Source organism: Tamandua tetradactyla, chromosome 3 (genome assembly GCF_023851605.1).
Source record: "Tamandua tetradactyla isolate mTamTet1 chromosome 3, mTamTet1.pri, whole genome shotgun sequence".
NCBI classification, from domain to species: domain Eukaryota; kingdom Metazoa; phylum Chordata; class Mammalia; order Pilosa; family Myrmecophagidae; genus Tamandua; species Tamandua tetradactyla.
Window position 1 is genome coordinate 63,843,059 of NC_135329.1, and position 11,453 is coordinate 63,854,511.

Sequence of the window (11,453 nt, forward strand, 5' to 3'; positions counted from 1 at the left end):
TCCCTATTTGCCACTGACACTTCCAGCACTTTTGGATCTGCTGGATCATATGGCCTAAGTGGCAGAGCATCTTGCACACTGGCATGGACATGTCACAGACCTTCCCCTTTTCTGGAGTCCCCACTCAAAACCAGCAGCTTTTCTGGTCACTTAGTAAATGGGTCACAATAGCACACCCAAATGAAGAATATGTTTTCTCTAAAACCCAAAGGAGCCATCTAGGCATTGTACCTCTTTGGCTGTAAGAGAAACCATATGTAACTGATTATCATTCAAATTAGAAGGGATATCTTGATATTCCTCACATCACTGGACATCTAGAAATTTCACTGAGGCAGAAGCCCCCTCTATGTTTGCTGGGTTATCTCCCATTCCCTCACATGCAAATTTATTGCCAATAAATCTACAGTAGTTTATAAATTGGTTCACTAGGTCCAATCAACATGATATCATCAATATAATGGACAAGTATGATGTCTTATGGGAAGAAAAATTGGTCAGTTTCCCTGAGGACTAGACTGTAATATAGGACTGGATGGTTTATATCCCCATATTGCCGAACACTGAAGGTATACCTCTAACCTCCCCAGCTGAGTGCAAATTGTTTCTGGTGGTCCTTGCTGACAGCTTTTGAGAAAAAATCATTTGTCAGATCAATACCTACCTATAAGGTGTCAGGTGGTGTTTTGATTTACACAGCAATGATACCACATCTGGAACATCAATTGCAATTCAAGTCATCCTCTGCTTAAGTGTATGATAGTCAACCAACATACTCCAAGATCCATCTGCTTTCTTCGCAGGCAAAGTAGAAGCATTGAATATGGGTGTGGTGGGAATCACCTCCCCTGCATCCTTCAAGTCCATGATAGTGGAACTAATCTCTGCAATCCCTCCAGGAATATGGCATTGACTGTGATTTAATATTTTTCTAGGTATAGCAGTTCTAGTGGCTTCCACTTGTCCTTTCCTCAAACAATAGCCATCACTCCATGAGTAAGAGAACCAATGTGGGAATTCTGGCAGTTTCTGAGTATGGTGATTACAAGTATGCATCTTGGGAATGAGGAAATAACTAGAGAATGGGTCTGGGTAGCCACTGAACTCACTGTGAGAGTGTTCTGACACTTTTGACTCTGGTAGCATTTGGCAACTAGATTGCAATGACTGAAATATCTTACTCTTCCAGCGTGTAATCTCCTAATTGAGTTAGATAGCAGGTGGGGAATCAGCACTTATAGACATACAATAAGTATTGTGTGTTACTTTTCATGACTGCTTTAAAAAACTACCACAATAATTTACAGCACACATTTAAACTTCTTTTATGACAATGAGAATTCTAAATTATTTTCACTGTTTCAAGAACAAAGGTCTGCCACCCTCATTTTCACTGGAGTATTCAAGGAAGAATGTTTCCTCGACTTTGAACATGAAGAGATCTATTCCATGCATTCCTTGGCTCCTTTACCTGATGATATATAAAGGGAGAGCATGCCACACATGATAGAATTATGGATACGAGGAAGAGAAGAGCCAGAAAGGGGTGGCTGCAAAACACAGCCTGCTCATCAGAGAAGATGCAATTCCAAAGGGAGAAAGAGCTGAAAACCAAAGCTAAAGATACCACAGCTTAGCCCTCTTGCTTGGAAATTTCTACCCCCGATTCTTCCGAACTAAACATCAACATCCAGAGCTATGTATCTAAACTTTTTGGAGTCTGCTCCCCACAGGGGACTTTGGCAAGGTCTGAAGAACTTTATGGTTGTCACATTAGGGTGAGAGAGTGCTACTGGCATCTAGTGGTTAGAAGTCAGGATAGCATAGGGCTTCACCCACCATGAAGAATGAACAGATTTCAATAATGCCAAGTTTGAGACACATTCCTGTAGGAATGTAAGGGAAAAATAAATTTGTAGTGTCTTTTCTGTTCAACTGATGTTACCATTTAATGACCTTAGTAATAAATTGTTGAAATCTGCACTCCAGCTGGAAAAGCTGGCTATTCTCCCAGAAAGGGACATATTTGATAAAATTATCTAGGTCCCAGAAATCTACTTCTGGTCCCTAGCCAGTTCCCAGAGGATCAATTGGGCCCAGTCATATAACCTAATTGGAATTTAGCCACAATTGTGTAAAGAAACAATAGAAACTATATGCAAGCAGCAAGAAGAAGAAGGAGGAGAAAGAGAATCTCATGAGTTATTGAGAGAATAATCTCATCAGGAAGAGAGAGAGAGAATCTTATCCAAGAGGAAAGGAGGATGCTCTGCTTGGGACTTGTGTTGTCAGACCCTGAAAATGTTGTCTCCAGGATTCTCCAGCACTCCTAGTCATGTTTTGATCATCTCTTGCCTAGTGATGTAACTAAGTTTTTAGCACACTTTTAAATATTTTCCTAATAAATCCTATTTTTATATCACTGAAATTTGTGTTGTCCAGGAATCTGAGCCTCTAAATTAAATGGCCACAAATATCACAAAATTGACATGGTTGGCAGGATTCAAATATCAGCACAGATTCATAATGCTTAAGATCAATAAGACAAGCTTTAGAAAATCTGAATAAAGAATATGGGCTGTGTTCTTCTGAATATTGTAATGCTTTATTAGGACCATTCTTGATAGATTAGAAGTTGAAGGACTCTTGTCCTTTTTGTCTGTAGATTGCTGTTTCTGACTTGAATATTTTATCTCCTTGGTTTTTAACTTCTACTGCTCTAAGATGTTTGGAAACTTGTAATTCAGTAACCCATTTTCAAGAATTTGCTTAAGATTAGTGAAGGCCAAAAACTATTAAAAAATCAAAATGTGCCATCTCCTTCATCTTTTTAGCTGTGTGTTCATTGTTACAGACATTAGTGAGAAGAATGTTTAGGATTTGGGAGAGGCATTTAGCAATATCTGGCACAAAAGTTTGTGCCCTTGATCCAAGTTCTGCTAAGAAATTAATAGTGGGTGATAAGTTTTGAGCATTAACTGAGAAATAATGTCATTTTATAAAAAAGAAGTCTCCTAAGCTCAAGGCAAAGGACCAAGAAATCCTGAGATGGGATGATTTAACTTATTCTGAGATTGTGATGGAATGGGCAAAATTCTCTGTACCCTGTGATGATTGGGTATAGAATTAAACAGAGAGAGCCTATTCAAGTTACTCTTGGTCTGGAAAGCATTCCATTAGAATGGTTGGGGAGTGTCAAAGTGGATGGGCTTTGTGAAGAGTATATAGAAAACTCTGTGAGCAGAGAAACCAAGCAATTTGTGAAAAGATTAATTGTGAAAAACAATAGGCAGAGCTTCATGGAAAATTTTCCAACATACAGTGTCAAAAATGTATTCTTGAAAATCAAGTTTGTAATCATTAGTCAGTAGCTGAAAAAGCTTCAGCCTTTCTGAAACAACATAAATAAAAAAGAGATTGAAATAAGGAAAATACTTGCTGTATAGTCACTGTCACTGCTGATGGGGCCCCTGATCAGCGGGAATGTGACATAGGGAATGAGATAATCATGATGGTGATGATGATGATGAGGAGGAGGAGGTTGGTGATGATAGTGATGATGATGATGATGAATATGGTGGTGATGATGATGGTGATGATGATGATGATTTTGATAATGACAGTGATGATGATGATGGTAATGGTGATGATGATAATGGTGATAATGATGATGGTGATGATGATAATGATGGTGCTGCTGCTGCTGCTGCTGATGGTGGTGATGATGATGATGATGATGATAATGATGGTGATGATGATGATAATGTCATGATGATGATGATGATGGTGATGATGATGGTAGTAATGATGATGATGATGATAATGAAAAAGATTGGAGTATATTAAATGAGAGGTCTTGTCAGAAAGAGAAGAGTAAATATCCTCCAGAAATAGGAGCTCACCCAAAAGAAAGACAAAAAGAAGAGGAACAGGGCAATCTGGTTACTCTCCAAACCAGTACAGATTTTACTGAAGAAATAACTGACATTCTTTGCTATTTTACCTAGAAAACTGGTGAGCCATTAATTGCCTGGATGGTCAGAATTACTGATGTAGGGGCTGGAGGAGTGTTGCTGGACTAGGCCAACTGCATGCAATTTGTAAGAATGAGCACTAATTTCTTTATACAGACTGCATTTCAGGAGTTGAGTCAGCAGACCAGAGAAAGTTCTAATTTGCTGGTATTGGCTGCACAAGGGAGTAGTAAACAATAACCTACTAATGCGATGTGGCCGTGAGATGATTGACGCTGGTACACTTTGTGAGATTCTATGCAGAGATTGAAAGAGGAAGGTTTGAAGTCAGCAATTAAATTAAACTTTAATACCAAATAAAACACTGATGCAAGACTTAAATTTATTTTTCTCACTGTTAAAGTGACAAAGATTTTTGAACTGTTGGCCGATGTTAGTGAAAAGTTATAAAAGTCTTTTCTAAGTAAGCAATGGAAAAAGCAGAGGGTCTGTGTTTTAATCAAAATACCTTCCTTTACTTTATGTTAACTTTATCTTGTCCCAGGCTGTTTAGGTAAAATGAATTATCTCAGTGCTTGAAAAGGCTGATTTTTTTTGTTCCTCAGTTTTAACTAAGTAAAGAACCAAATATTTTTTCAAACCTGACAACTTTTAACATTTCTCTTTTTCAAAGTCAAACTCTAAAAGATTTCTTTTTATTCCAAGCAATTGCAAAACACTTGTACTTTAGCTTTAAAAAAATGAAGAATTAAAAATAAAGTTCATTAAATATGTTTTAAGTTGCTTTAAAAATATTTAGGAAATGTTATAGAAATTAAGACATTTTCTAACCTTATGTCAGCAATTGAACTTTTCATGCAGTTTTAGAGAACCATAGAATAATTTGCTTAACCAGACCTTTTCATTTCTACTTAGAGAAATAAAATAAAAGAAAAAGGATTTAAACAATTCACAGACCTAAAAACAATACTTCAAGTGCTAATAAAAAGGAAGGGAATGTCTTCTATTCACTAATTCATGAGCAGTGGCTAATGAATTAACTACTTGAATGCCCATCTGGAAACATAATAATTGGGAAATACATGGAAGGAAATTATGGGGAAAAGCATTATGAAAAGTATGGAAAATTGTTCAATGTAGGAATGTATCTGTTTTTCATGCAGATGCCCACTCGACCCTAAGTTCACTTGAACATGAGTATAATGCTACTACAGATGCCTTGGCGGAAATCACTGTGAATGCTACTTCTGAAGAAGATTCCACTCTCACACAATGAGTACATTAGTAATCTGGACATTTAAACCCACCAGCTGTGCACAAGTGGGCACAAGCCAAAGGGTTTATTTCACCTTTTTCTATTTCAAATCAGATTAAGCCAATGTGAAATTTGTAAAACAGATGCTTTATGAATGATTCTAAAAATATTAACAGAGGATTGGCAAGAGGAATGCTACCTGATCAAATATGCCGAATTGTTTCACTGGGCCATTGCATCATAATAGAGAGAATCAATAAATATGCAGTTGTGTAAATACCTATTCTGGATTGCTCGTTGTCTGCACATACTAGCATGCCACCTTTTAGAAATACTTAAAACCTTAGATGGCATTACATTATATTACGGATCCTCTTCTACCAATCCAAAGGGATAAAAGTTCCCATTTTAAAGGCAATTAATAATTATTCTTTATAAAAAGGAATCGGGAAAATTTAATTCATAGTCCTAAAGTAAGGACTCATGTAGGAGGATTTAACTCCACATATCAAAATTAGCTCCAAAGTCTGAATAAAGAAGCACAGTCAAGACAGGCCAAGGGCCATTGAAACAATAGCAAAAAAATGAGAATACAGTGATAATGGTCTATGCTCAAAAGGATACATTAAAAATATTGCTCACTGGCAGGCCACTGTGGCTGAGTGGCAGAGTTCCTGCCTCACTTGCTGGAGACTCAGGTTTGATTCCCACTGCCTGCCCATGCAAAATAAATATATATATATATATATATATATATATATATATATATCTTGTTCATCAACTGTTTCTTTGTGAGTAAGGATGTTACAGTGGTTATCATCTTCAACTGATTGTCAGAATGACTGTAAGTCTGACATTGTGAGCTCATACCTGTCCCTGATTGTGTAATGTCTCTCACTACTGGATCTCTGCTGTATCCCTGACATATGCAGCTGAAGGGCTTCTGTGCTGAATAACACCAACCACTGAACAGAACTGAACCTGGCAAAATCTAAAAACTGAGCAAAAAATTCAGTTTTTGCTGACCTTTGTGCTGTTGCACATGTAAAATGTTGTGTATATATCCTTGATAATCAAAATTCTGTCAAAAATGCTTTACAAGAAATAGATGAGGAAGTAAAATCATACACACCCCTTCCCAAGACCTTTGGCAGTCATAATGGACCTCTATCACTGGTCCTTGGTATTTGATGCTAGTAACATGAGCTGGTATAACAGCATCTTTGATTCTCCTCTGTTGTTTGTTCTCCTGTTGTTGTACTCATTAGTAAATATTTAATGGGAAACTATACAAAGTTCTGGCACAACATGGAGTTCCATGTACTCTGCTTAATCTAGTGATCTGAGAATATTATACCATAGCAAAAGAATGGAAGAAGAAGATACAAAAATACTGTACTGGCTAGATAATCTTTCTCATCTTGCTCCAGGCCAGGTTGCTTAATCTCTTCAATCTTAATTCCAATACTGCACTGACTGAGTAATCTTTCTTGTCTTGCCCCAGATCAGTGGCTTAGTGTATTTACTATTGTCTTTTCTCATGTACAGACTTGTGGTCTATACATAATATAATCCACCTCTGTCCACTCTCTTCATTCTCTGCATCTTTATTCAGTATATTTGTGGATATAGCTTCATCATTTTCTATATTTCTTGCAATTTTTAAATTTCATCTAAGTTTTATATTTTAGTCACACAATTATTCGAAGATTTCCTTATAAGCATTGCTATTTGTACATTGTTTGTAAAATTCCATCCCCCTTATAATTCTAATAATTTTAGTAATTTTGCATTTCAAATATATATTTGATGCAATCCAGCGATTTCTTTTTAGATTTCAGCTATCAATCTATTCATCTCCAGTATTTACATTTGTTCCTTTTCAAAGTCCTTTTCACATATCTTTACTGATAATAATATGTCCATGAAGTATTCATGCACCACTGCGTTGAGTCTCTGATATGTTTCCTCAGTGTCCTGCAGATTTGATTATTCTCACCATCAAACTGGAACTGATAAATGTACAGGTAATCCTCTCTTCGAACATTTCCACAGCCACACCTCACTTTTAATCATAATAAATTGGTGGGAAATCACTCTTTTTGTTACAACTCTCCCATGAATACAAAATGCATCTACAATCTAATTTAATCAAAAATTGAAAATTTTGATGATTAGAGTTTAGTTAGGAAGCTGCTGGAATGTGATATACAAAAAATGGAATGGCTTTTACAAATAGGAATTTATAATGTTTCAAATTTTCAGTTCTAAGGCCATGAAATGTCAAAATTTAAGCAAGTTATGAAAATAAATAATGAAATGCATCCAGAGGAAGATACCTTGGTTCAAGAAAATGGATTACATTCAGGGATTCTCTCTTAGCTGGAAAGGCAAATGGTGATATCTGCTAACTTTCTCTCCAGACCTCTTCAACATCTTCCCAGGTACTCTGTCTTTTCTGTTGGCTTTGTCGGTTCTGTGGCCTCTAAACCTTTTTTCTAAGTGGGTTCCCTCTTAAAGTGATCCAGTGAGAAACTCCAACTTGAATGAGAGGTGATGCATTTCCATGGAAACCATCTACTCAGAAGTTACAACCACAATTGGAAGAGACACATCTCCATGGGAAATAATCAGAAAGTTCCCTCCCAGCAATATAGAATGAGAATAAATGACATGTTTTTCTGGGGCACATAAGAGCTTCAAACTGACACAATTAGTTATGAGGTCAGTGTTTGGTGGTTTTCTATAACACAGGAGGTCTCTTCCCAGCTCTCCTAGTACCCATTTCCCACTTATAGACTATTTGGCTTTCAACCTTGACTTTGTCTTCATTAGATGTAAGAATATTCTTCCAGTTCCCTTCACCAAAACATATACTGTTTCTGAAACTTTCTTTTAATTTTAACCTGCTCCCAAATCTTTCAAATGAAATTAGTTAAGATCTGGAATCAGATCTTTAAATTAGGGATGGGAAAATGAAAAGTCACATTGAGAGACATGTTCACTCTAAGAATTAAATCTTCAGTGAATGAGAGGGAACAGATAGAGGTCCTCTAGACTTGCCCTTCTAGTTTGCAATCACAGTCTCATGAACCCCAAAGGGACAATCTCAGGTCACCACAGCCAATACTGACTCTTACTTGCATGAGTGTGGTATGAGCAAAAGAATGAAGCAAAACCTGTTGATCCCATGACTCTAGACTTAGCCTTATAAACAGTATTCGTTTAGATTGGGACCTGATGTTGGCCTGCTCTGCTTGGGAAGAAACAACTGCTATGTGCTTGTGTGTGCCTAGATTATTTCACTCAGCATAGTAATTATAATTCATTTCTATATTATTGCATATCTAGCACTGTGATAGTTGATTTGCATGGTAGCTTGGCTAGGTGATAGAGGCAAGTTGCTCTGTTGCATGTGAATTTTACCTATGGCTTACTACATCTGTGTTTTATAAGGGGAATGCCTTCCACAAAGAATGATGTTTAATTTAGTTGGCTGGAAACTTAAAAGGAAAAGTCATAAGAGAGAAACAATGAGCTCAGTGCCAGTGTAGACACTGATATTTGAAGTTACAGAGAGGAATTTTCCCTGGGAAAGCCATTTGAAACTTGAAATCCAGAGAGAAGGCCAGTAGATGTTGTCATGTGGCTTCTTATATGACAGAGGAAGGCAGGTGAAATCTAGCTGCCTGTGCTCCAAAGAATTGAAAATTTGCAACTAAATAAATGTCTTCTGTAAAATCCAATTAATTTCTTGTGTATATAGTTGTAGTAGCTTTAGCAACCTAAAACATATTTGGGGGTACTGCCACATTTTCAATTGCCTGGCTTTTTTAATGGATAAGGGGAGGATTGTGGAACAATTTTGAGGAGCTTGATAGAGAAACCATAGATTGCTGTGAGATGCTAAGGATACTTTCATTGAAGCCTCAGACAGAAATGAGGAATGTGGAAGGAAGACAGCCCTTGTGCTAAGGTGGTGGAAAATTTGGGAAAATTAGTCCTAGTGAATGGTGAATTTGAATATGACAATCTGAGATATTTAGGTAAGGAGGTTTCCAAACTAAGTGAAATGAAGCTGATTTCTCCTTGTAGCTTACATAAAATAAAACAAGATGAGCTAATGAACTTTAGTGCATAAATAAATCAGAATTTCATTTTCTGAAAAATTCTGGGCTTCCAGAAAGTGAGACCCTCAAGAATAATGGCCCACATGAGGATATAACCAAGCATTGACTAATTAGTCATTAAAGGACAAGCCAGGATTGAAGATGGAGTTATCCAGAATGAATGTGAGGAAGGTCCAGTTGTCAGGTGGCTTTGATCACTTTATGCTACATGCCAAATATCCAATTTTTGGCAAGAACTTATGAATTGAACTAATGTAATGTCGGATTTAAAGGGACAGAGAAGAGGCAAATAATAGGAGAAATAATCTCAGAGGCAGGACCATGAAAATTAGTGTCTGAAGTCAAGAAACTTGGGCCAGAGTGTGACCCACCCATACATACATATGGAAGGAGTGAATTTACCCAAAGCCAGAGAGAGGGCTTTCTGCCTCAATGTTAATGGATAATTTTTCATAGATGGTGGGGCATATTCCATGAGAATTGGGGGGAGCCTGCCTGCTATCCATTTATCTGAAGAGGTAAAGCATATATTCCAGAAAGGCAGAGAATCTGTGTGTCACTCAGATAAATATAGAGGGCAGGGCAGAGAAAAAAGTTGTCTCCCCAGTATACCCCTATCTTGCAAACCTCATCTCAGTTTTGTAGAGAACAGGGATGCTGCATGTGCCTTGGAAAGTGTGAAGCTTTGGCTTCCTCAAGCCCTGAGGATGAATTATTCTCAGACTTTAAAATCTAATGGGTATTTCCTTGCAGAATTCCTGAATGGTTCATATCTGGAGACCCCTGTTTTCCTTCCAACTTCTCACTACAACCATGTGATATTTCATTATGTGATTGCTCTTTGTTTGCATATTCGGAGCAGATAATTTGCTCTAACTTCACTGGCCCAGGGCTCGAAGAGAATTTTGCCTTAGGACAGAGAATGTTTATGACTGACTTGTATGAGATATGTACTATTTTTGAGATTCTATTGTGTTTGTATTATTACTGAAATGGCTTAAGGCTTTGTGATATTGTTATTAAATAAATGTATTTTGTATATGGAAAGATTTAGTATGTTATAGGAAGGGCAGATAAGCATTGTTTGGTGAAAAATGTGTCTGTTATTGTTTCATATTTAGAGATGATTTAAGGTTGTGGGCATAGCTGCAAGTTCAGCGGTGGGCACTGTGATAGTTAAAATCAGCTGTCAACTTGGCCAATTGATGGTGGCCAGTTGTTCTGTGGCTTTGTAATAAAATCACCAGCATGTGAACTTCATCTATGGTTGATTACTTCTGCAGTTGCCTACCTCCATGAGTGAAATTTAATTCAATCAGGCGGAAACTTAAAATGGGAAGTCAGAAGAGAAAGAATGAGCTCAGACCCCACATACAACCTGATGTTTAGAGAAGCAGAGAGGAAATGTCCCAGGGAAAGCAGTTTCTAACCAGAAGCCAGGAGAGAAATCTAGCAGACATCACTTTTGTCTTCCAATTTGATAGGGGAAACTGGATGAAAGCTAACTGCCTGTCTCAAAGGACTGTAAGCTGGTCATCAAAATAAATCCCTTTTTAAAAGCCAATCAATTTTTATGCATTGCCTTCCAACAGCTTTAGCAAGCTAAAAAATAAATCTATTCGTTTGCATTTGAAATAATACTTGAATAAATCCATTCGCCTAAATTTGTTTCTATTTTAAATTTTTGATGGGTTTTTGTTGTTTCCAATTTGTGGGTATTACAATGCAATCTGCAACTCATTTTGGACATGTAATATGTGAGGAAAATTATGTTCTTTCCTTACATGAACACCAAGTTCAAAAGATCTGGAAAACCTGAAAATTATCTAGAAGCATTCAACAACATTATAATACTGGAAGTCACAGAGCCAATGAAAATCTTAGAATCTAGACAATGAGTTGCTACAAAGTATATTAGTATGAGAGTTAAAACTTAGTTGGTGCAGTTATGACAGGATCCAAAATAAAGTAATAAGAAGTTTAAATAGTTATAGATAATAAATTTCTAAGCCCTGAGTTTGATAAAGTGGCAAAATGGAATATCACATGGACCATATTTTATCAGTTTCACAGGCTTTCCCTCCAAGATTATAT